The sequence below is a fragment of the Panthera pardus genome, unplaced genomic scaffold, assembly GCF_024362965.1.
Source record: "Panthera pardus isolate Hobbes unplaced genomic scaffold, ASM2436296v1 HiC_scaffold_20, whole genome shotgun sequence".
Lineage (NCBI taxonomy): Eukaryota > Metazoa > Chordata > Mammalia > Carnivora > Felidae > Panthera > Panthera pardus.
The window spans coordinates 35,889,914-35,916,112 of NW_026526766.1; positions in this window are offsets into that span (position 1 = coordinate 35,889,914).

Below are 26,199 nucleotides of genomic sequence, written 5' to 3' on the forward strand. Positions count from 1 at the left end.
TCTAAGCATTTTATTAAGCACTAGAATACAGTGGTGAATAAAATATGCATTTTTTTTTCTTTACAGGGCTTACACTTTCTTGAGAAATTAAATATTTAACAATTAAGATGATTTATGAAAAAAAGTACAGGTTGCTAAAGGGATGTGTGACCTTTTACCATGTAACTAAGTTATTAACTGTGATTGAGTGTGAGAGGTCAAGGAAAGCATTTTAAGATTTCAGAAGTTCCTGGAAATTAACCAATCAGCATTAAAAGTATGCTTGGCAAATAAGAAAGTAAAAAGTCTAAGAGCTATACAAATGCCCTGATGTAACAAATGACATTTCAGAGGAATTGAATTAATGGGAATGTGGGTGGCAGGCACTGTTTTGTTACCAGAAATTTCCATGTTGCAGATCCTTAGGGAGCAGTGATCTGATTGAAGGGTATCTTGCAGCCAAGGATATTTCTTGATACTTCATTACCATAGGGAGCACACTGCTTTTCACTAAACAAATTATATATATTTTGGGTATCCCTGGGGATAAAATTCCCCCAAGTCAGCCTTTTTTGTTGTTGATCTGAATTAGAAGAAAAAATGAGGAAAGAGCGTTGAGCAGTTTTTGAGCAAAACTGTAAGAGCTCAAAAGTTGATGTAGCATTTTTTTGAACAGTAACTAGTTAGGTATTGAATTACTTTCCTTTAACTCCATTTTTTTTTCTGCATTGTAACACGATTGTATGGTTTTAGGAATTAGCTATTTCCAAAGAGCATCTCTCATTTCATTAAGCGTATGAGTACAAAATTAGGATTCTAAAAACAGGAGAAACAACATGGATTAGAGAGGCACATGATGTCTGGCTATCTACCTATTAATGATTCCATTACTGATTGTTGGTTTGGAGGCCAATGTCTTATCTTTCCATTGTAAATCACACTTTTATTCTAGTATTGGGCAAGTAATTTGAACTTTGAAATTATGGAATCATTAGAATTATACATTTTGCCTAATGATTAATCTAAAATTAAAGAAAATATGTTCCTTTAGATTAAAACTATACATAAGGCTCCAAGCAGGATTTATAAAAATAAAGACATACCTTTGTCCACATTAATGAAACTCCAGATGATCAAATATAAAAAATATATTGAGAAAGAAATAGAAAAAAAAAAAAAAAGACACAATGGGAGAGCGATTTTCACAGCCCAATTCACAGCCCAAATTTTCATCAGATTAATAGACTCCAGAAGAAGGTGAAGTAGTATCTTCTAAGCTTTAAAGAAAAATAATTTATCGGGGCGCCTGGGTGGCGCAGTCGGTTGGGCGTCCGACTTCACCTCAGGTCACGATCTGCGGTCCGTGAGTTAGAGCCCCGCGTCAGGCTCTGGGCTGATGGCTCAGAGCCTGGAGCCTGTTTCCTATTCTGTGTCTCCCTCTCTCTCTGCCCCTCCCCCGTTCATGCTCTGTCTCTCTCTGTCCCAAAAATAAATAAATGTTGAAAAAAAAAAATTAAAAAAAAAAAAGAAAAATAATTTATCAATCTAAAATTGTACAGCAGCTAAGATGTAATTTAAGAGGAGGGGAAAATAAATTTATCATCCATATGTTTCATTGATAGAAAAACTTATGTGTACCGTTCATTAGAAATGTTACACAACAGAAACTACTTTAAAGCAGAAAACACAAAATTGAATTATAGTTCTGGCTTTTGTAAGAATGAGAGGAAGCTATCTTTCCACTCATAATCAAAGGGTAAGAGTAACTATCCGAACCTGGAGACCCAGTGACTCAGTTGAGGGGTCCCTGGACAATGCTGTTAACTTTTGGTGGAGAGACTAAGCTAGTCCTTGGAGCCATCTCTGCAGAGAGGGAACTGGAAAACAAATACTGTGACATTAATTCCTTTATATTAAAGGTCTAAATAGTCAGAGAACTCAAAGAGAAAATGAAAAAAAATAACAGGAAATGTAAACGCATATAAAACAACGTTCAACTTGAGGGTGCCTGGGTGGCTCAGTTGGTTAAACATCTGACTCTTGATTTCAGCTCAGGTCATGATCTCGTAGTTAGTGAGATGGAGCCCAGTGTCAGGCTCTGAGTTGACAGAGCCCAGAGCCTGCTTGGGATTCTCTCTCTGCCCTTCCCCCCCACTCTCTCTCTCTCAAAATAAATAAGTAAACTTAAAAAACCCCACAACTTTCAACTTCTTCCACTGAGACATATTTGTAAATAAAATTTGAAAAATTAAATAGTCACATGGTTTAGAAAATTAAAAAGCATGTGAGATAATTGTCAAATTCATTATTACCAAATTATACTAAAAAATAAGTATTTTTATTTTAACCTTATATTGTTAAATATGTTATTGTTAAATAGCATTGTATTGTTAAATATTTATGAATTGAATGCTGCTCAGTTTGCAGTACTAGCTATATCATATACTTCTGTCAAGAATATACATGACAAAAATAATATTAAATCTATATAGATGGACAGCTACACAAAATAGGTAACTTTTTTTAATAATTAAAAAATTAATGTTTATTTAGTTTTGAGAGAGACAGAGACAGAATGTGAGTGGGTTAGGGGCAGAGAGGGAGAGGGAGACACAGAATCCGAAACAGGCTCCAGGCTCGGAGCTATCAGCACAGAGCCCGACGCAGGGCTCGAACTCAGGAGCTATGAGATCACGACCGGAGTGGAAGTCGGACGCCCAATCAACTGAGCCACCCAGGCGCCCCCAAAATAGGTAACTCTTTAAGAAACTATTTAAAGGAATCTATACCAATAGATAAAAATTCACTTTTCATCGTACTGATATTAAGATGAATAAGAATAAATTATGAAACTGTCCATATAAAGGAATATAAGTCTTGCTAACAAAAAATTTTAAATTAAATCCAAAAATTCTTATGTAAAGTAAAAGAGCAAAATTAAAAAGTAACATTATGCAGAGAAGAAAGGAAATATAGCAGAGAGTTATATTGATGGAATAAATTAGATAAGAGAAAATCAGCTAAATATGTATAGTCAAAAGGTCTACCTAGAAGTCTGGATTAAGATATTTTTGAATATACACAAATACATATACACAACATGCATGTGTAACTATACAGCATAAAATAATCTCCATCTGTTTAAGAAAACTGACCTTGCTCATTTATAGTCACACCTTATATGTGAATGTGTGTATGTTCAAAAGTACGTGTGCAATTTTGTGTGTATGTAAAGGAGTTTGTCCTGTAAAGACATAAGTCAATTTTTCTATATGTCATTCAGAAAGTGGTTGGGAAGGAAACTTAATGATCAAACTAAACTTTGTGAACAAAGAAACACACATTTTTCACTGTAATGTGAAATAAAAAAAAAAAAAGATGCTGTCCTTCATGTGTGTACTATCTCCTTTTAAAAATCTATTACAAGCCAAAATACCATTAGGTAACGGTTCCATTGCATCAAACATCTGATACTTGTGGTGGGAATGGTATAATAATGACTAGGAAACTATCCATCTTCTTCTTGACAGATGACCTATTTTAGAATCAGAAAAGCCATCATCCAAGGGAAGTTACTTTACCCATGTTTGTTCCTTTAATGATTACTTACAATTTACTGAGATGATTTGTAGGACAAGGGCTGTTTTGTTTTCCTTTTCTAATTATATTCACATATATGAAGATATATATTATTATTTTTGTTAAGGTTGTTCAGTTTTTAAAACTAACCAATTTGGGGTATATAACAAGCAGATAATAATTTTAATTAACTTATCATCACATATTATTTTCTGTAATTTTATTTTCATTTAGAGTTTATTAATCAATATGTTTGTGTTTTTTGCTTGAAGTTAACATATGAAGAACTAGAAAGGAGATATATATTTTAAAAAATCTAATCACTTGTTAAAGTTATGCAACTGCTTTATTTTCTATTTGTTATCCACAAAGTTTCTAAAAATTTTAATCAATTGGTTTCATGATAAACGATTAGTCAGCAAACTATTCTCTTTTGAGATCTATATTTACACTAATATCCACAAAGCAAATGTAATTGAGCATCAGAAGGGCCCTTTGTGTTCTGTTATTGATGTCTGAGCTCCAACATGAAGGTAGCAATTTAGCATCATGCTATAAATAGAAAAATATAGTGGATAGCATTGGCTCATCTTGTGTTTTTAATATTCCCTTCAGGGTAAAGTATGACATAACCTAATTACAGTGGTGAAGCTTTCACTGTAGGGGAAACTATTGTTATTTTATTTGACAATCAAGTAATTAGCTTTTCTACTGGATGGTTTATTGTATGTTACTAATTAAGCTATCCATTGGAATAAAAGCTTACTTAAAAATTGGTGAAGACACCGCTGCTATCACATTAAAGAAGACAACACGATATAATGCAAATTCATATTATGTGGTTTTGTCAACTAAGTGTGTGTACATTTCCCTCTCTAAAAAAAGTTATAATGCATTCACATGGGATTTCAAGGAAGAGCCTAAATCACCGCAAAACTGATATATGTTTTAGGTTGTTGACTATGAGGGAAAAAATAGTTTTTTAACTTTTGTTTTAAACATTAAGGTAAATTTACAATATTTGTCTAAATGGCTAAGTATTTAATAACAAGGTCTCCTATTCTTTTAACTTAACTAAAATTCAGTGAACAATATAATACATTAATATAATGCAAATGATTTGGAAGTATTCTAGTTTATTGGTTTGGGGATTCAAACTAATTCTTCAGGATGCTAAGACTGATTTTGCAATAAACACCTGAATATCTTGTAACTTATTTTGTCATGAACTGTGGAACCCAGTGATCATGGTTCCTGGTCCGCAGCTCTCTTATATCTAAAATGAGAGATAGACAACAAACCAAGTATTACAGTTCATTGCATAATTACAAGTGTGAAAGTTATATGAAAGAGGGTGTGGAAGGGAGGGGAAGCAATGGGGATGGGACATAGTTTTGGTGGTGTCAGGAAAAGGCCTCTCTCCTGTATGGCTTTCTAATCTGAGAACTGAAGGATAGGAATGACTTAGTAAATGCTGCAGGAGGGAAGTAGGCATTCCATGCAGATGGAGCAGGTGCTGAGGTCTAGAAGGAGACACCATGGGGTACATAAACTTAAAAAAAAAAAATTAGTGTGACTTAATAGAAGATGGTGAGTAATCATTCTTCTTTTTTTTTTTAAACATGTTTATTCATTCTGAGAGAGAGGGAGAGAGAGAAAGCACCCAGATGTGTGAGAGCGGGGAGGGGCAGAGAGAGAGGGAGCGAGAATCCCAAGCAAGCTCCACACCTAGAGCAGAGCCCAAGGCCGGGCTTCATCTCATGACCATGAGATCATGACCGGAGCCGAAATCAAGAGTCAGGTGCTTAACTGACTGAGCCACGCAGGCACTCCCAGGCACTAAAGCTTTCTGAGTGAAAATTTCTTTCTAAAAAACTTGAGTTCCCCTAGAATTTGTTGCTAAATGGATTCTTAGGTTGAACCACATAAATCACCCTTTATGTAAGTTAAAAAAAAGGTCAAATGTCAACAAATTTATATGGCTTAATCTAATATAATTTCAAAAGTGGTACCACAAATTTTATACTCATGAAAAGGTATTGAATTTTTGTAATTGAACCAGAACAAAAACATTCAAAAAACATTTAAAACATGCCTCCTCTGTTGAAATGGAATGTTTTTAAGATCATGTTTTCAAGCATTGCATTGCAAAACAGACCTTGCCCCTCATAGTTACTTGCCTGATGATATCTGCATTTAAAGCTGTAGGGAACTGACTATTGCTGTTTTTAGCACTGCTTTGGCTGTCTAAATCAAGTCAGGACAAATTATACCTGGGATGTGTTGGCAATAGTTGGAGCACTTCAGTGAACCATCCTTTTGATAGTTAGATTATACTTGTCTTGCTACCTTCAGTGTAAATGTAATTTGAGAGGCTTGTTGCTTGTTTCTGGTAAGTGTTGTGACTTGAAGATGAAAATATGTCACACTGGCTTGTTGGTTCTACTTGGAAAAGACATAGAACTGTCAGCAGCAACAAGGAAGAAAATGTTTCATCATCTACATTAAACTCTAAGGACTTACAAGATCTGCTGTGTAAACAAAGTTGAAGTACTTTTTGTTCACTAACTTCTTGAGCTCCAATATAAGAGTTTCTCTGGGTCTCATTTTTTTCATAGCTATTGAAGATTATTGTTTAAGAGAAAAAAATTGCCCCCAGAGAAAAATGGCTTATTACTTTTAAGATACATCAGAAAGAAAAAAAAGATAAAACAAATATCTCATTTGGAAAAGAAATGATGGAAAATGTTCACTATGGGATAAAACTTTATCCTCTGAAAATACATGCCACTTGAATTATCTTATATGTTGAGAAGAGGATGGTTTTCCACCTACAAAATAGGAGAGAAATAACAATAATTCAACAAACAGAAATCACATCCAAAAATCTATTATTAGTCATCAAGAAATATGAACATCAATTAAATTGTGATCCTAGGAAAGTTAGTTTATTTCATTTTCAGCTCTGTAGCCATTAAACTATGGGTTTAGAGAATATATATTTTATATTCATTGCCAAATATTATTAGGGTTATTGTGTATAATCTATGAGGTATCAATAAATAATGCGTGCCAATCATGAGACATTGTCATTTCCTCACTTAATACTTAAAAAAAAAAAATAATGTCAAAAACCTTCACTGTAGTAGGTATTCAGATTGATGTTGAAATACAATATTTGTCATAAATTATGATTTTTTCAAGGTAGCTTCTGTTTAACTAGATGAGTTTAGAGTGTACTTCAAGATAATATCTGGTAGGATTGTTATTTTGGTGTTGGTTTTTTGTTCTTGATATTGTTTTTCCTATTGCCAATTTTTCCCTTTTAATTTCCATCTGTATTTCAGATTTTGGTACTCGATTGTGTGCCAGACATAGTGTTTGTCAATGATGTGAATTTTCATTTCCTTCTGAGCCTTCATAAGTATTTTAGTGAGAAGTTGGGGGAGGTTGTATTGACAGATATATGCAAATGCAAATTTGAAACAGATTTTAAATATAATCTTGAAGTTATATTTAGATTTAAAAATTCTTTGACTCTAAGAATGGGTGGATTTAAAGATAAAAGAAATAGAATAAGTGATATGCAAGAGGAGACGATGACATCACATTTATAGATAGAAAGTTTATAAGTTTAATGTATTAGGAAAGATTTATAGAATAATATAAAGAGAAGGGGAAGAGAAATGATATACAATGACATAGAGAAGGAAGGAAAAAGTGAATTCATGACAGTGCATTAATTGTCTTTATAAAACAGTTTATTAGATATGCTCACTAGGCTCTGGGCCAGACTGAAAAGTGAGCATATATTTGAAGTAGGTCAAAGTTGTTCATTTTGTGATTTTCTCTAAAAATGCTCTTTGGTCCAAGAACTAGAGTGTTGAACTGATAAATGGGGTTGGTTCAGGGTTGAATCTTGGATGACAGTTTCAGTAAAACTTTTGGGCACAATAGAATTATAATAAAAAGAAAACACTAAAATGCTTAAAGAGGTAAAGTAAGCTTGAAACTGATCTATGTGGATCCAGAAAGAATAGGGGAGTTAGAAAAAAACCAGACAGAGGCTAGAGAGCAGTTATACCAGTGACGGTAAAAGTGTTGTACGGTGCGATGGGACTTTGGTGGGGGTGGGAATGGCACCACTCTTGATAATGAGGCTGTTTGTTGACAAGTCCTTAAGGTGACTCTAGGAGAACTAAAAATAAATGAAACAAAGGAGGACAAGAAACAGAGATGAATATCTCAGATGGAGCTTTGATTTGAATATTAATAATACTAAGAATAAGAAAAATGACCAGTGTTGGCAAAAAGAGACTCAGGTATTGCCTTTGTTAGGGAAGTTGTAATTGGCTCATACAGAATAAAAGATTGTGGTGAAATGATTTGTAAAGGGAGACAAAATGGAATAGCCTCCTTCCCACCACCCACTGTATAACAAGGCCCTGAAGTTCTAAAATTTCGTTCTATGCATCTAAATATTCCTAATAACTAACTCAGTACTTGAGATGAGTACATTTTCAATTAAATTTAGTTTAATGGAAGATTGAAACCCTTTTACAATAGTTGAAATAATTGGTGCTTACTATAGTTTATCAATCAATAAACTATACATTTTACATGTGGTCATTTGCATGTTTCACCAAATGTTTACAAATCTCCATCTCATCCCACGTCAGGGGATGCATTTTCCTCACCATTTGTAGTTAGGCATACTATATGATCACAATTGCCAAAATAATGTGAGAAAAAGTCTTTAGGAGTCAAAGCATTTTTTTCACTGTTTTCCGTTCTTCCCCTGTGACATAGCTACCAGTAACATTTGAGTTGATGGAGACACCATAGACTTGCTTCTCTGATTGAGGACAACAAGCAGTAAAGGTACTAGCTGCTCTACAATGGTGAAAGCTCTGTTGTCATTCTGTAAGCTTGTTAACAATGGAGCCCTCAGCCAATTGACAATAGACATATAGCATGAAAGTGAAATACATCTTATTATAAATTTCCTACATTCTGGGATTAAATGTTACTGTTACAAAATTTAGCCTATACTAACTAATACACATATGTAATGGAGTGTCTGCTTATGATGTAAAAGATGAGTATCAAAACCTTCATAGCAGGGCGCCTGGGTGGCTCAGTCGGTTAAGTGTCTGATTCTTGATTTTGGCTCAAGGAATGATCTCAGGGTTTGTGAGTTCAAATCTCACTCTCTGCTGTCAGCATGGAGTCTGCTTGGGATTCTCTCTCTCCCTTTCTCTCTGCCCCTCCCCTGGTTTCTCTCTCTCTCTCTCTCTTCTCTCTCTCTCTCTCTCCCTCTTTCTCTCTCTCTCCTCTCTCTCTGTCTGTCTCTCTCAAATAAAAAAAAATTAAAAACAAAACAAAACCCTCATTGTTATAGATCAGGAGACTGAGGCTCAGTGAGATTAAGGAAGAGAGATGAAAATGTTGAGGTGCTACCCTATTCTTCAGAGCCTGAAATATTGGCCATGTTGATAATACACTAATCCAAACATAGTTGTGGAATTCAGAAGCATCTGTTCTAAGAATTCCTATAAGCTAGCTAGAATACATAGCAATGGTTCAATATCACAAATTCAAAGTTTTTCTTACCAGAATGATTTGAATTTTTTTTTTAATTTGAGATTTATAAATGATCATAAAGGACTAATACCACTATATGTGTGGGTGGTATGTGCAGATGAGTGGGAAATTAAATATCCAAAATGTTTAGAGGATAATAGAAGGTAATATTCAGAAAATAGAGAGGCTAACATTAGCTGTCACATCTTCATTATTTTGTGCAGTGTTTAGAAAAGAAAAAAGGTCCACAGCTCATCTATTTATTATATTAAAATAATTATAATTTTGAAAATGTGTGATTTTAAAAGTTCTAAAAAAACTCATGCCTACATTTTCTTCTCTTTATGTTCAAAATTTAAAAATATTAAATTAAACTTTTATTTTAGATTTCAGAGAGTATATTGTCAAGGTAATGCATAACATTTAAATAATCCTTGCTACTCCCTCACAGGTGATTTACATGTCAGACAATTCTACATGAATCCTTGTACCTTAAAAACATAGGTATAGGAGGACTCTTACGAGATCAATTCACAATTATTAAGATAGCAAGAATGGATATTAAGGACGGATGTTACAGATGGATGTTGAAAACAAAGCTATAAGAACATAAAACATATACTTCATTTTTTCATAAAGTTATCCCGTTCTCTGGCAAGCAATTTCTTTTTTTTTTTTTTAATTTTTTTTTTTTTAACGTTTATTTATTTTTGAGACAGAGAGAGACAGAGCATGAACAGGGGAGGGGCAGAGAGAGAGGGAGACACAGAATCCGAAACAGGCTCCAGGCTCTGAGCGGTCAGCACAGAGCCCGACGCGGGGCTCGAACTCACGGAACGTGAGATCATGACCTGAGCCGAAGTCGGACGCTTAACCGACCAAGCCACCCAGGCGCCCCTCTGGCAAGCAATTTCAATTAGTGACTATTCAACCAAATCCAAATCACTCAGATATTAGTTTCTTCACTTAAAATTGACACTGGTAATGAGATTTCAGTCTCCAAATGATTCATTTGAGATTGTACTTATGCCATACCCCTAGTTAAGGGTTGATAAATAAATGCCAAATAACATGGGGAAATGAAAATAACTTCTATAATTTGGAGAAATTCTCTCTTTTTTCATATCATGCTTTCCAATGCTGTAAATTAAGTGAATTTTCAATTGAAACTTTGAGAGTACGCTTTAGTTTCAGGTAAAAGGACTTATGCTATATCCTTATTTATTTGTTTTTTTCTACAGCCCTCAGGATCTAATGTCTGGAAGGTGCTAAAAGCAAAACTCAGCAAATGGAATTTTCTTTGCAAACTGTCTTCCAACCAAGCCAAAATTCTTTACCCTGGAGGTGACTCTGAATACTGATAATGATTGCCATCCAAAGGGATCCTCAATGAGGTCTCATAAATTCTAGCCTCTTTCAATGACAGTTCAACATAGTTGCTAGAGTTTCTGCTTCACGATATACCTAGTAAAATTTAATATAAGGATATATAAAATGTGAGAATAATATAAATAAATTTCAATAACATATTTTAAGCTATTCTTTTGGTCTGATGCTGGTAGTCATATAAAATGTATTTTTACACTTTCTTGCATTTCTAAATAGTAGTCAAACACAAGCACATTTACATTTTTAAACAATAAAAGACTTCACTGTCAATCATACCCTAAAAACACCATTTAATGGTAAAGAAAAATATCATCTTAAAAAAAGTATCATGATTTTAATCTCTGCACATAAAAAAGCCCCAGATTTGGAAAATTAGCAAAATGCTGCGAAGCAAGATAATAGTATATTGAAGTGCTTATTATGTCCAGAAGAGTAGAGAAAACCAGTCTAAAAGGAATAGGGAGAGGAACATCCATCTAACTGTTGAAATGAAGCCCTGCTGATTTTCAAGTATGTATGTTTTATAAAGGATTTTTTTAGTCATGTTTTTAAGAGCACAAAAATTGCTTATGGTAAGACCAGTTAAAAAAGCAATTCTCTTATGCTTTGCCTAATGTAAAAGTATATATGTATCAGATATTTTTTATACTTTAAAATCCATAACACAAGCTAGTTTAATGAAACTCAAAACACAAATAGTGAAATCTGGTAAAATAACACCACCTGATCTGTTTGACCTACTTTTCTCATTGCCCACACGGTATATCAATTAGCTTACAAAGATGTTTTCTGTAAAAATTATGAACACAAAGTAGACAGAAATTAATAATACTTAAAGTGTGAAAGACAAGAATATATATGCCCTGGTTAATAGATACCTGTATCTGCAAATGAGACAGGCCTCTTGAGGTATTACATTTGGTGCATTAGCCCTTTACCCAATTATCTCCACCACATTGCTTCCCTTTTTTATTATTATTATTTTCCTTTCTAAGGTTTAAAATTCAAGCATGGAGAGGGAGAGAGAGAGAGAGAGAGAGAGAGAGAGAGAGAGAGAGAGAGAGAATACTGTACATTAGTATCAGGTCAAATCAATATTGCAGGTTAAGGAAAAATAACAAAGCTAGAAAGAAATCAGTGGTGTAAAATTGTATCCCAGTTGCTAACAATACTTTCTTTTCTTTGGAACTAGGTCACTTAGGTGATTGGGGGGGGGGGGGGTATGGGCAGGGGAAGAAGGGCAAGGCGGAGAGAAAGGCCCTTGACCTAAATAAAATGCTTTATGCTTTTTCCTCCTTTATTTACGTATTCATTAACCACTTAGAAATATCTAATAACAATTGCTATCAATTGCTATTGGTTGTGGAGAACTTACTATGTGCCAGATGCTTTATCTCTACTTGTTACGATTACCAAGAATGACAGTTAAGGTCAGTCTCATTTGAAAGATAAAGAACTGGAGGTTTACAGATGCTAATGACTTATCCCAGTTCTTACCGCAGTTGGTATGTGCTGCAACTAGGGTTTGGGTGCAGGTTTGTCTGATTTTAATTCTGTACTTTCTCCTACTGTGTTGTGCTAGGCAATAGGAATGAGGAAATTCTGCTGAAATTCTAATAGGAAGGAAAGCATAAAACGTTCTTTTTAAAAGGTGTGTTGGTATGGAAAAGAAGCAAAGACCTCTTAAATCTGGTCTGTAAATCATGGGGACACAATATTAGATATGATTCTCATGTTATACACTACTTCATCATAATGCAATATGTATTCAAAATCAAGTTCAAATTCACAGATATATGCATAAAAAGAGATTCAAATCAATGGATCACTGTACACATGAATCAAAGTCTTACAATCAATCAAAGTAGCAAGAAGTAATCTAGAATAACAATTCCTGGTCATTTTTACCACTACTAAAACATTTAAAGCCTCAAAAAGAATAACTGGTGGTATTTCTGAAACTATACTCACTGATCCCCCAAAAATATTTTATTTCTCCTTTATTTAGTTTTTAATCTGTTGTATGTCCTAATACAAGTTTAGTATACTAATGGAGGTGGCAGTGACCTTGATTCTGAACAGATGACATTTGTGTTAGTTGCCATAAATCCTGGCATTACAAGGAGGGAGAAATAAAGCAGTATATTTGGTTTCTGTTTAATGCTTATATTAAAAAGATAGTCCAATTTTATTTTTATACTTGGAGAAGTTGAGGCACAGAAACAAAGCTAATGATATATCTACATGTAACTATTAAATATCTGAAGCCACGTTTAAGTCCATATCTACCTAAACAAAAACAATAAGCTATTTTTACTACACAGTAGAGTCCCTTCAAAGGGGATAACATCCTCAACACCTTCGAAAAGAGGGGAACAAATAATAGATAAAGAGGCAAAGAACAAAAAAAATATGTGACACGAAGTGTCTGGGTGACTCAGCTGATTAAATGTCCAACTCTTGATTTCGGCTCTGGTCATGATCTCACGGTTCATTAGATGGAGCCCCGCATTGGACTCTGTACTAACAGCACAGAGCCTGGTTGGGATTCTCTCCCTCTCTCGTCCCTCCCACCCCCCACTCATGATCTCTCTCTTTCTCTCAAAATAAATAAATAAGCTTAAAAAGAGAGAGAAATATATGACAGATCACTTTCCTGTTTTGTGGTCCTCTCTGGATCTTTATATTTGTTCTCTGATATTCAGTATCAGATGTCACCGCCAGCACCAGAAAACACATTTTAAATAATGTTGATTTAAATTAGCTTAAAGAAAGGATGTCACAAAGAATATTTCTAATTTTGACTGCAAACATAAAGTTCCCAGTGTGAGAAAGCAATGGGTAGATTTGGAAGATATCTTTGATTGCTTTTTTTAAATGTTTTTATTTATTTTTGAGACAGAGAGAGACAGAGCATGAGCAGGGGAGGGGCAGAGAGAGAGGGAGACACAGAATCTGAAGCAGGCTCCAGGCTCTAAGCTGTCAGCACAGAGCCCGATGAGGGGCTAGAACCCACGGACCTTGAGATCATGACATGAGCTGAAGTCCTATGCTTAACCGACTGAGCCACCCAGGCACCCCATCTTTGATTGCTTTTTAAAAACGCCATGGATTTGCAATCAAATACTCACCAAAAATCTGCATTTTTTTGTTTAAAATATTTTACATTAATTTTTTTGTATATATCCTTTATTAAGCATATGATCTGGGGAAGAAAAAATAAATTTTCTCTTTTTTGTTAGCTGCCTTGACAGTAGGCAAGAAATATACTTTCCATTTTGTCCCAATTGCTAGGAATCTTAGAACTAACTTTTGGGCTTTTGTCTTTTATTATCTTTGTTGACGTGTATTTATCTGGATACATGTATTTTTATTCTAATAGATCGCAAATAATTTTTAGCACTTAGTTTGGTACAAACAAACATACAAAATAAAGATGTGAGACTTTTTTTGGTTTTATAACAGATGCTCATTTTTAAAACATTCTTTGTTAATATATTTTATTAAAAATATATTAATTTTGACATTAATTAATGTCTTAAGACAGCGAGCTCCCTTTTTCCTTTCTTGGCAATTAATAAGACTAATTCAAGGTTATAGTAATTTCTCTCTGTATTATTTTTTTTCTTCTTTCTCCTCCTAAGAAACTTTCTCCTTTTTAGAAACTTTGTTTATTTAAAAAAATTTAGAGATATTTTGCCATGTTACCCTAAGGGATATTTTAGTGCCATCACTACTACTGACAATGAACTAAGTTTGCATGCCTTGCGAAGGCACCATAGTTGCAATTAATCTTAAGTAGAATGTATATGGTGGTTTCAGTTTAATCTTTAATGGGCTATACAGTACATAATAAAATTACCACAGAGAATTGATGAGTAGCATTTAATTAGCAGATGAAAGCCTAATCTTAAATACTGCAATATCTATTTTCTCAAAGACATAATGATTCTTGAGAAAAATATACAAAGCATAGGAAAAATATAAAGGGGTATATTTATTTAGACTATTTAAGCACAGACCACAAGGGTAAATGAGGGGAGGCTATTGACATTTGAAATATTCATGGATAGTAGTAGTTAAGAACAAATTAAAGGTCTGGCTGTCTGGTCTCAACTCTAATCTTCTCTCTTAACTGTTTTGCCCTCATAGCAGAATCTGAAACAAAGTTTTCAGCACCACCCACTACTTTACTAAAAAAAAGAAGGGAGGGAAAAGAAAAATAAAAGAGGGAGAGCAATATAAGAATGTGTTGCTAGGGGCGCCTGGGTGGCTCAGTCGGTTGAGCAGCCGACTTCGGCTCAGGTCATGATCTCGCGGTCCGCTAGTTCGAGCCCTGCGTCAGGCTCTGGGCTGACGGCTCAGAGCCTGGAGCCCGTTTCAGGTTCTGTGTCTCCCTCTCTCTCTGCCCCTTCCCCGTTCATGCTCTGTCTCTCTCTGTCTCAAAAATAAATAAAACGTTAAAAAAAAAAAAAAAAAAGAATGTGTTGCTAAGCCGGCCATCACTTAGTGTCAAGTGTGACTTGAACTCATGAGATCATCATCCAAAAGAGAAACAAACTTTCTCAGGACATTTATTCTCAGGTTTGGAATAGAATTTATCCTCTGACTCCCATCTTTTAATAATCAAATTTCACCCAATGATCAAATTTCACCGTCACTAGACTGTGACTTCATTTGTATTTCTGGGTTGCATATATTGTGGTCCTGAATAGACCTGCAACCATTCTTCAGGGAACTTGAGAGCTCTAAAACAAGAGATAAATGGTTTTCAGAATATCCATGGGATGAGACACTGTTGGGTTTTTCCTGATGCGGTTGGCTGGAGTCCACACAGAGTAGGTGATCAGAATAGTGACATAGTCTGGAACAAATAATCAAAAATTTCAGAGATAGCAAGGTTAAGACAATTTCCAGTAGCACACAAGAAATGTCTGTCCGACTAGTCTTCAGATCTCCTGATACTTTCCTTAAAATCCAGCTACTGAATATAATATGATACCTCCATAATTTTAAGGTGTACTTACTTCTTTCCCAAGAGGTAAGGTGGATTTCCAATCAGGGGCAACATCTCCTTTAACCCAATTTATCTGTGAAGCAGGCCTCATTTTATTTTTATTCTTATCAATTGTTGACAAGAAATATTTTCAGAAGGCCCTAGACATGACCTTGAAAAAGAGTGTTAATGCAATTGAAGCTGATGACATGGGAGTTTTGGCCACCTGTATATCTGATTTGTTAATACTTTCTAGGTTTGTTCAGCTCAGATCTCACATACCATTTTTATTGTACGATGAGATATGGCTTTGCACTACCAAACCTACGCCTCAGTAGGTCTAATAACACCCAAGTTAGGATGAGGAATGGTGGTTGCACAGGGATCTGGTATCCCATGGTCAGGATCTTTCTGTACTAGGACCTAGTGGTATATTAGAAGTTATTGTTTCCAATGCAAATTAATTTCTTGGTGATAGAAAGCTTGACTTTGCTCTACAGGCTAGGATTCTACACATCAATTTTTCTTACTGGGGTTTGCCAGAGATTCAATATAGCATTTTAAATATACCATTGATACGTTTAGCACTATGAGATCTTCTGAGTCACATTACTTTGAATGATAGAGCAGCTTGCACCACAGTCTTGATTTCGCAGAATACTTTCTTGCTGTTAGTACTGCTAAAAACTGGCATTATTTTAGTCATTCAATAAGTAGATCATAATAGTGTTTTAAAGTATGTTAAAAGCTGCCTCAAGAAATCCAGAGAGGCACACCAAGTTCTATGAGTAAGAAATATGAGGTAAATTCAATTTTTATTCATCTAAAAAAATGTTCTGATATGCTCTAGATACTTGAAACCCAAAATATTCACTGATATAGCAGGTCCCTGCATCTTCAACAGGATTTTTCTTCACTCTCTGGCATTCTGATATCTTCCAAAGGCACACAGAACACTTGTTAGTTCCTGATTATGGGTCCAAATAGCATGATACATAATTATAATAGTCCAACATGATGTTTTGCAGAATAACAAGAGGATTAATGTTCTTTTTTTTTTCCTTGGATGACTCTACACTTTATTTTCCTTCTTCTTTTTTTCAATATATGAAGTTTATTGTCAAATTGGTTTCCATACAACACCCAGTGCTCATCCCAAAAGGTGCCCTCCTCAATACCCATCACCCACCCACCCTCACTCCCAACCCCCATCAACCCTCAGTTTGTTCTCAGTTTTTAAGAGTCTCTTATGTTTTGGCTCTCTCTCCCACTCTAACCTCTTTTTTTTTTCCTTCCCCTCCCCCATGGGTTTCTGTTAACTTTCTCCGGATCCACATAAGAGTGAAACCATATGGTATCTGTCTTTCTCTGTATGGCTTATTTCACTTAGGATAACACTCTCCAATTCCATCCATGTTGCTATAAAGGGCCATATTTCATTCTTTCTCATTGCCACGTAGTACTCCATTGTGTATATAAACCACAATTTCTTTATCCATTCATCAGTTGATGGACATTTAGGCTCTTTCCATAATTTGGCTATTGTTGAGAGTGCTGCTATAAACATTGGGGTACAAGTGCCCCTATGCATCAGTACTCCTGTATCCCTTGGATAAATTCCTAGCAGTGCTATTGCTGGGTCATAGGGTAGGTCTATTTTTAATTTTTTGAGGAACCTCCACACTGTTTTCCAGAGTGGCTGCACCAATTTGCATTCCCACCAACAGTGCGAGAGGGTTCCCATTTCTCCACATCCTCGCCAGCATCTATAGTCTCCTGATTTGTTCATTTTGGCCACTCTGACTGGCGTGAGGTGATATCTGAGTGTGGTTTTGATTTGTATTTCGCTGATGAGGAGCGACATTGAGCATCTTTTCATGTGCCTTTTGGCCATCCGGATGTCTTCTTTAGAGAAGTGTCTATTCGTGTTTTCTGCCCATTTCTTCACTGGGTTATTTGTTTTTCGGGTGTGGAGTTTGGTTGGTGAGCTCTTTATAGATTTTGGATACTAGCCCTTTGTCCCATATGTCATTTGCAAATATCTTTTCCCATTCCGTTGGTTGCCTTTTAGTTTTGTTGGTTGTTTCCTTTGCTGTGCAGAAGCTTTTTATCTTCATAAGGTCCCAGAGGTTCATTTTTGCTTTTAATTCCCTTGCCTTTGGGGATGTGTCAAGTAAGAAATTGCTACGGCTGAGGTCAGAGAGAGGTCTTTTCCTACTTTCTCCTCTAGGGTTTTGATGGTTTCCTGTCTCACATTCAGGTCCTTTATCCATTTTGAGTTTATTTTTGTGAATGGTGTGAGAGACTGCTCTAGTTTCAATCTTCTGCATGTTGCTGTCCAGTTCTCCCAGCACCATTTGTTAAAGAGACTGTCTTTTTTCCAATAGATATTCTTTCCTGCTTTGTCAAAGATGAGTTGGCCATACGTTTGTGGGTCTAGTTCTGGGGTTTCTATTCTATTCCATTGGTCTATGTGTCTGTTTTTGTGCCAATACCATGCTGTCTTGATGGTTACAGCTTTGTAGTAGAGGTTAAAGTCTGGGATTGTGATGCCTCCTGCTTTGGTCTTCTTCTTCAAAATTACTTTGGCTATTGGGGCCTTTTGTTGTTCTATATGAATTTTAGGTTGCTTGTTCTAGTTTTGAGAAGAATGCTGGTGCAGTTTTGATTGGGATTGCATTGAATGTGTAGATAGTTTTGGGTGGTATTGACATTTTGACAATATTTATTCTTCCAATCCATGAGCATGGAATGTTTGTCCATTTCTTTATATCTTCATCAATTTCCTTCATAAGCTTTCTATAGTTTTCAGCATACAGATCTTTTACATCTTTGGTTAGATTTATTCCTAGGTATTTTATGCTTCTTGGTACAACTGTGAATGGGATCAGTTTCTTTTTTTGTCTTTCTGTTGCTTCATTATTAGTGTATAAGAATGCAACTGATTTCTGTACATTGATTTTGTATCCTGCAACTTTGCTAAATTCATGTATCAGTTCTAGCAGACTTCTGGTGGAGTCTATCGGATTTTCCATGTATAATATCATGTCATCCGCAAAAAGCGAAAGCTTAACTTCATCTCTGCCAATTTTGATGCCTTTGATTTCCTTTTGTTGTCTGATTGCTGATGCTAGAACTTCTAACACTATGTTAAACAACAGCAGTGAGAGTGGACATCCCTGTCGTGTTCCTGATCTCAGGGAAAAAGCTCTCAGTTTTTCCCCATTGAGGATGATGTTAGCTGTGGGCTTTTCATAAATGGCTTTTATGATCTTTAAGTATGTTCCTTCTATCCCAACTTTCTCGAGGGTTTTTATTAAGAAAGGGTGCTGGATTTTGTCAAAGGCCTTTTCTGCATCGATTGACAGGATCATATGGTTCTTATCTTTCTTTTATTAATGTGATGTAGCACATTGATTGACTTGCGAATGTTGAACCAGCCCTGCATCCCAGGAATGAATCCCACTTGATCATGGTGAATAATTCTTTTTATATGCTGTTGAATTCGATTTGCTAGTATCTTATTGAGAATTTTTCCATCCATATTCATCAGGGATATTGACCTGTAGTTCTCTTTTTTTACTGGGTCTCTGTCTGGTTTAGGAATCAAAGTAATACTGGCTTCATAGAATGAGTCTGGAAGTTTTCCTTCCCTTTCTATTTCTTGGAATAGCTTGAGAAGGATAGGTATTATCTCTGCTTTAAACGTCTGGTAGAACTCCCCTGGGAAGGCATCCGGTCCTGGACTCTTATTTGTTGGGAGATTTTTGATGACTGATTCAATTTCTTGGCTGGTTATGGGTCTGTTCAAGCTTTCTATTGCCTCCTGATTGAGTTTTGGAAGAATGTGGGTGTTTAGGAATTTGTCCATTTCTTCCAGGTTGTCCAGTTTATTGGCATATAATTTTTCAAAGTATTCCCTGATAATTGCTTGTATCTCTGAGGGATTGGTTGTAATAATTCCATTTTCATTCATGATTTTATCTATTTGGGTCATCTCCCTTTTCTTTTTGAGAAGCCTGGCTAGAGGTTTCTCAATTTTGTTTATTTTTTCAAAAAACCAACTCTTAGTTTCGTTGATCTGCTCTACAGTTTTTTTAGATTCTATATTGTTTATTTCTGCTCTGATCTTTATTATTTCTCTTCTTCTGCTGTGTTTAGGCTGTCTTTGCTGTTCTGCTTCTATTTCCTTTAGGTGTGCTGTTAGATTTTGTATTTGGGATTTTTCTTGTTTCTTGAGATAGGCCTGGATTGCAATGTATTTTCCTCTCAGGACTGCCTTCACTGCATCCCAAAGCGTTTGGATTGTTGTATTTTCATTTTCATTTGTTTCCATATATTTTTTAATTTCTTCTCCAATTGCCTGGTTGACCCATTCATTCTTCAGTAGGGTGTTCTTTAACCTCCGTGCTTTTGGAGGTTTTCCAGACTTTTTCCTGTGGTTGATTTCAAGCTTCATAGCATTGTGGTCTGAAAGTATGCATGGTATGATTTCAATTCTTGTAGACTTATGAAGGGCTGTTTTGTGACTCAGTATGTGATCTATCTTGGAGAATGTTCCATGTGCATCAAGAAGAAAGTGTATTCTGTTGCTTTGGGATGCAGAGTTCTAAATATATCTGTCAAGTCCATCAGATCCAATGTATCCTTCAGGGCCCTTGTTTCTTTATTGACCATGTGTCTAGATGATCTATCCATTTCTGTAAGTGGAGTGTTAAAGTCCCCTGCAATTACCACATTCTTATCTATAAAGTTGCTTATGTTTGTGAGTAATTGTTTTATATATTTGGGGGCTCCCATATTTGATGCATAGACGTTTATAATGGTTAGTTCTTCTTGATGGATAGATCCTGTGATTATTATATAATGCCCTTCTTCATCTCTTGTCACAGCCTTTAATTTAAAGTCTAGTTTGTCTGATATAAGTATGGCTACTCCAGCTTTCTTTTGGCTTCCAGTAGCATGATAAATAGTTCTCCATCCCCTCACTCTCAATCTGAAGGTGTCCTCAGGTCTAGAATGAGTCTCTTGTAGACAGCAAATAGATGGGTCTTGTTTTTTTATCCATTCTGATACCCTATGTCTTTTGGTTGGCTCATTTAGTCCATTTACATTCAGTGTTATTATAGAAAGTATGGGTTTAGAGTCATTGTGATGTCCATAGGTTTCATGCTTGTAGTGATGTCTCTGGTACTTTGTCTCACAGGATCCCCCTTAGGATCTCTTGTAGGGCTGGTTTAGTGGTGACGAATTCCTTCAGTTTTTGTTTGTTTGGGAAGACCTTTATCTCTCCTTCCATTCTAAATGACAGACTTGCTGGATAGAGGATTCTCGGCTGCATATTTTTTTCTGTTCATCACATTGAAGATCTCCTGCCATTCCTTTCTGGCCTGCCAAGTTTCAGTAGAGAGATCGGTCACAAGTCTTATAGGTCTCCCTTTATATGTTAGAGCACGTTTATCTCTAGCTGCTTTCAGAATTTTCTCTTTATCCTTGTATTTTGCCAGTTTCACTATGATATGTCATGCAGAAGATCGATTCATGTTACATCTGAAGGGAGTTCTCTATGCCTCTTGGATTTCAATGCCTTTTTCCTTCCCCAGATCCAGGAAGTTCTCAGCTATTTTTTCTTCAAGTACACCTTCAGCACCTTTCCCTCTCTCTTCCTCCTCTGGAATACCAATTATGCATATATTATTTCCCTTTAGTGCATCACTTAGTTGTCTAATTTTCCCCTCATACTCCTGAATTTTTTTATCTCTCTTTTTCTCAGCTTCTTCTTTTTCCATAATTTTATCTTCTAGTTCACCTATTCTCTCCTCTGCCTCTTCAATCTGAGCCATAGTTGTCTCCATTTTATTTTGCAGCTCACTGATAGCATTTTTTAGCTCCTCCTGGCTGTTCCTTAGTCCCTTGATATCTGTAGCAAGAGATTCTCTGCTGTCCTTTATACTGTTTTCAAGCCCAGCAATTAATTTTATGACTATTATTCTAAATTCAATTTCTGTTATATTGTTTAAATCATTTTTGATCAGTTCGTTAGCTGTTGTTATTTCCTGGACTTTTTTCTGAGGGGAATTCTTCCATTTCATTATTTTGGATAGTCCCTGGAGTAGTGCGGGACTTGGGGGCACTTCCCCTGTGCTGTCTTGAATAACTTGCGTTGGTGGGCAGGGCTGCAGTCAGACCTGATTTCTGCCCCCAGCCCACCGCTGGGGCCACAGTCAGACTGGTGTGTGCCTTCTCTTCCCCTCTCCTAGGGGGGGATTCACTGTGGGGTGGCGTGACCCGTCTGGGCTACTTGCACACTGCTAGGCTTGTGGTGCCTGGGATCTGGCGTATTAGTTGGGGTGGATCGGCAAGGTGCACAGGGGCGGGAGGGGCATGCTCAGCTTGCTTTTCCTTTGGAGATCCGCTTCGGGAGGGGCCCTGCTGCACCGGGAGCGAGTCAGACCCGCTGGAGGGATGGATCCTCTTCCGTGGGCCTCACGTCTGCGCCTGGCTCCGGAGACTCCGTTCTTCTAGTCTTCTGGCAGTTTTCTGGGTTATTTAGGCAGGTGTAGGTGGAATCTAAGTGATCAGCAGGATGGGCGGTGAGCCCAGCGTCCTCCTACGCCACCATCTTCCCAGGATCCTCCGGATTAATGTTCTTTTATGGAGTGTTTGGCTGGCTAAGTTGCTTACTTTTGACTGTTGATTTCAGCTCAGGTCATGACATCATGGTTCCTGGGATGGAATCCTGCATCTGGCTCTGTGCTGACAGAACAAATCCTGCTTGGAATTTTCTCTCCATCTAACTCTGCCCTTCCTCTGCTCATGTGAATGTTCTCTCTAAACAAACACACAAACTTAAAAAAAAAATAGATGATCAATGTTCCTGCATAGCATATCATGAACATGAGAATTATTTAATATAGCCCTGAGACCATTGGTGAATCCTGTCCCAACTATGCTATCCCTGCTATGTGATGGCAAACAGGTTTTGGCCCTCTTTCTGTTGGAATCAAGAAGAATGTAATTGCCAAATAAATTCTTGTGTGCCAGGTGCCAGAGAAATGTGACATTTCATTAATAAATATAACGTGTTAAGCATACAGTTGCACTTGGGGCTATATCTTAGGTAAGTGAAATGTAGCCCTTACATAGCTATCTATAAATCGATTTTTTAAGTTTATTTAATTATTTTAAGAGGGAGAGAGGGAGAGAGAGAGAGAGAGAGAGAGAGAGAGAGAGAGAGAATCCCAAGGAGGCTCCACGCTCAGCACAGAGCCTGATGTGGGGCTCCATCTCATGAACTGTGAGACCATGACCTAAGCCAAAATCAAAAGTTGGGTGCTTAACTGACTGAGCCACCCAGGCACCCCAGGTTCAGTTTTTTCGATTGGCTTTTTTTCTAGAAGCCCAGTAGATGAATTGAATGGGATTATCACAGGAACTACTACTGCTGTTTTCCTTAAGTATCAGATGGTGATGCTTATCATTATAGTTCCTGCAATATGGTATTGTTTTTATATATTCTCCAGGATAGAGAACTTCTACTTGACTTTTTTTTGGTGGGGGGAGAGGTTGTTTGTAATTTCACCATAATAGTTCTTACTCCACAGGTCATATAGCTATGTGAGATTCTGTCAGGTGTTAAGTGTATGAAATTTGATTATTCACTTGAGGACCAGAGAAATAACTGTAGGGTAGTTGTATGGACATGTTAGATACATTACATTGTGATATAGTTTTGGGCCAAAACTCTTCCTATCATCAGACCTCTACTCATGGTATTTCATTCAGTTCCTCCATTATAAGTCTCAACTCAGAATTTTCATTTATTAATCCTTAAAACATCTGTAATCTTGTTTCCAACTATACAGTTATACTAATATTGTTCACAAATCCATTTAGAAAAGATCAAGGAAGTATTTATCTAATTTACTTGTAGTAATATTGCAGAGTTAATTCTCAAGGGGACCTGGATTCTCCTTCAACCAATGGTTGTTTGGTCTGTGAACTAAGTCTGGAATTTTTGTGAGGGACCACGACTTTCCATTTTGATGGCTGATGCTAGTTTTCAGTTCACAAGCCATCATCTTATTATTATTTTTTTATTATATTAGTCAAGCAGCACTTTGTTGTTATCCACTTTATCTACTTTTGCTTTAGGACACTATAATCTATTTCCTATCATGACAGATATGTATATCAAGACAACCTGATTTCCACTATAGCCATGTTAGCCTTAGAATAAATTAAATCTATCGTGCCTCTGAACATTAAGTGCTTCCATCTATGTTTTTCCATTTCAGAGACTCATTATTCTTACTTACCCTGGAGAGCACACATTCATGACATCATTTTCCACTGCCATTCAGTCCTACAGAGAATAGAAAACACTAAGTTGGCTTCTCCGTCATGTCCTACCAATGCATTCCGTATTGCATTGCTCCAGTGAAGGAAAGGGCTTCTGGGAATAATATGGGAAAATAGTTTGATGGTACATTCTCAAGTTGTACATCACAATCCATCCTAACACCTCTACTTCCTTGAGTATTTCTTTCTCCCTTCATATTTTGGTAAGGAAGTGCTGACATTCCCACCTCATTTATTGTAGGCTAAGGTGATGTTCAAGCTTCAAAGAATCACCTCAACAGATTCTGAAGACTGACACTACTTCTTGACAGAGTATTGACTCTCATTTTAGGAGTGAGTGGCTCAAATTCAATAAATTCTCCCATATTATTGTGTTTGTTGTGGTGTACCTCCCAGTTCTGCATTCAGGACTGAGGTATGATTTTTCCTGGCTCTTGGCAGTGCTGGTCAATGCCTCACTGCTCAGTCTGCTTCTGAGCATTGCCTTCAGTAACAAAGAGCTGCCTCAACAAGTTCTTCTCCCTCCAGGGGTCAACTCACATCAAATTACTGCTCTATGAAGTAATTCAAAGGCCCTTTCCCTTGATTCAATTTCAGACAACTTAGGTGGTCCAGAACCTTTTGTGAGATTGACTGGGACCCCTTCTTCAATTGTATCACAGCAGTTCAGTTTCTCTCTTTGCCCAGTCCTATTCCCCTCACCAACTAACAAGTGATATTTGCAAGAACATTCCTCAGTAAAAGTTTGCATGCAAATCTCCATCTCAGAGTCTGCTTCCCAGGGAAGTCAACCAACACCAAACTTAATATTTTACAACTATGTTCTGACACTTCGAGAATCTACTACCACAATTATCCTACAGTTCCCCTCTTATAAATGTTAATCAGGTCTTACAATTCCAACTGGTGATTAAATGGCTTTGTCCTGGAGGGAGTGCTGAATTCCTTTGCTTTGTAAGGGGCCTGGAAATAATAAGTGTTGACCAGACAGCTCTTAAAGAGCACAAGCAATATTTTAGGAGGCATCTGCCTCCATGAGGTCTTCACATGTGCTCCAAGCTAGAAAAACTTCTCTCTTCTGTCACAGGGGAGAGACTGTTTCTGCATTTGAATATGCAGTTCAAAATTCTCAGTTCTGTCCACAAAAAATGTCTCCATCTCAATTCTCAAAATCTTGTTCTTTTCCAACTGCAGTTCTGAACTAAATAGATGAGATCTCTCAAGGCAACATATTTGGTCTCCTTTGTAGTTCTTTCACTCTTAAAATTAAATCTTGGGTCTGATTTTATGCAAAGTACCTGTATCCATAGATGTTAAGGGTCTACATAAATGAAGCCATAGAGGGCCTCTGGCTTTCACAGAAGGCCTCAAATTGGCAACTGAATGCTCTAAGCCTATAATTTTCTCTTTCAAAGATTCCAGTAGTTCATTAACAAAAGCCAGCTCAGTTCACAGTCCCTATAATTATCATTGTCCCATACCATATAAGCATACAGCCACTGGATATCCTAAGGTCTTATCTTCCACCTGCACCTTATCCCAGTTAAGCACAAGGGAAAGCCTTAGTAATCATGATGTCATGGTACTCCAGAGCTAATCACCAGCCCTTGTTAACACTAGCAAAGGAATCCTTATTGCAAGAAGACTGGTCAGTAATGCAGCTTTAATAAATTATCCTAAGGATTCACTTTCTAGGGACATTGCTGATATCAACTGCCTTAGACTGAGTTTCTTAGAGACAGAGCCTGAAGCAAAGGCTTATGTGTTAATGCTTTATTTAAGAGTACAGTCTTTGAGAGCAAGGGTGAAGGCAAAGGAAAGTGAGACAGGAAAAAATTCATAGCTGATACAGGGGTGCAATTCCAAACTAACTACTACATAGTATTCAGTGTGGTTGCTTTATCTCATGTGAATATTTCTGAAAATGGCTTATTAATAACTGCTCCTTATTAATGGCTTATAATAACTGCTCCTTATAAATGGCTTATTAACAATGGGCTATGCATGGGAGAAGAATGGAGAACTTATTCCCTTCTTGCTGCTATCTCCTGTTGGTCAAAGATTCACCATCAGGGTTATAAATTCTTCTCTAGATTGCCTTAGTGTAAGCACCAAATGCTCCCATGGTGTCTTATGCCTCAGCATCATCAGTAAGGTTGCCAAAAGGTCAAAAGTTCTTCATTGGGTCCATGAGGAGAAGAACAGTAATGCTGTATCCATGTGGATTTGATTAGAATCCGCACAAAGGAGATCTCTGTGGCTGTGGCTGAGAGTGCAAATTACCCAAATGCCTTTGGAACAGGTAAAGCAAA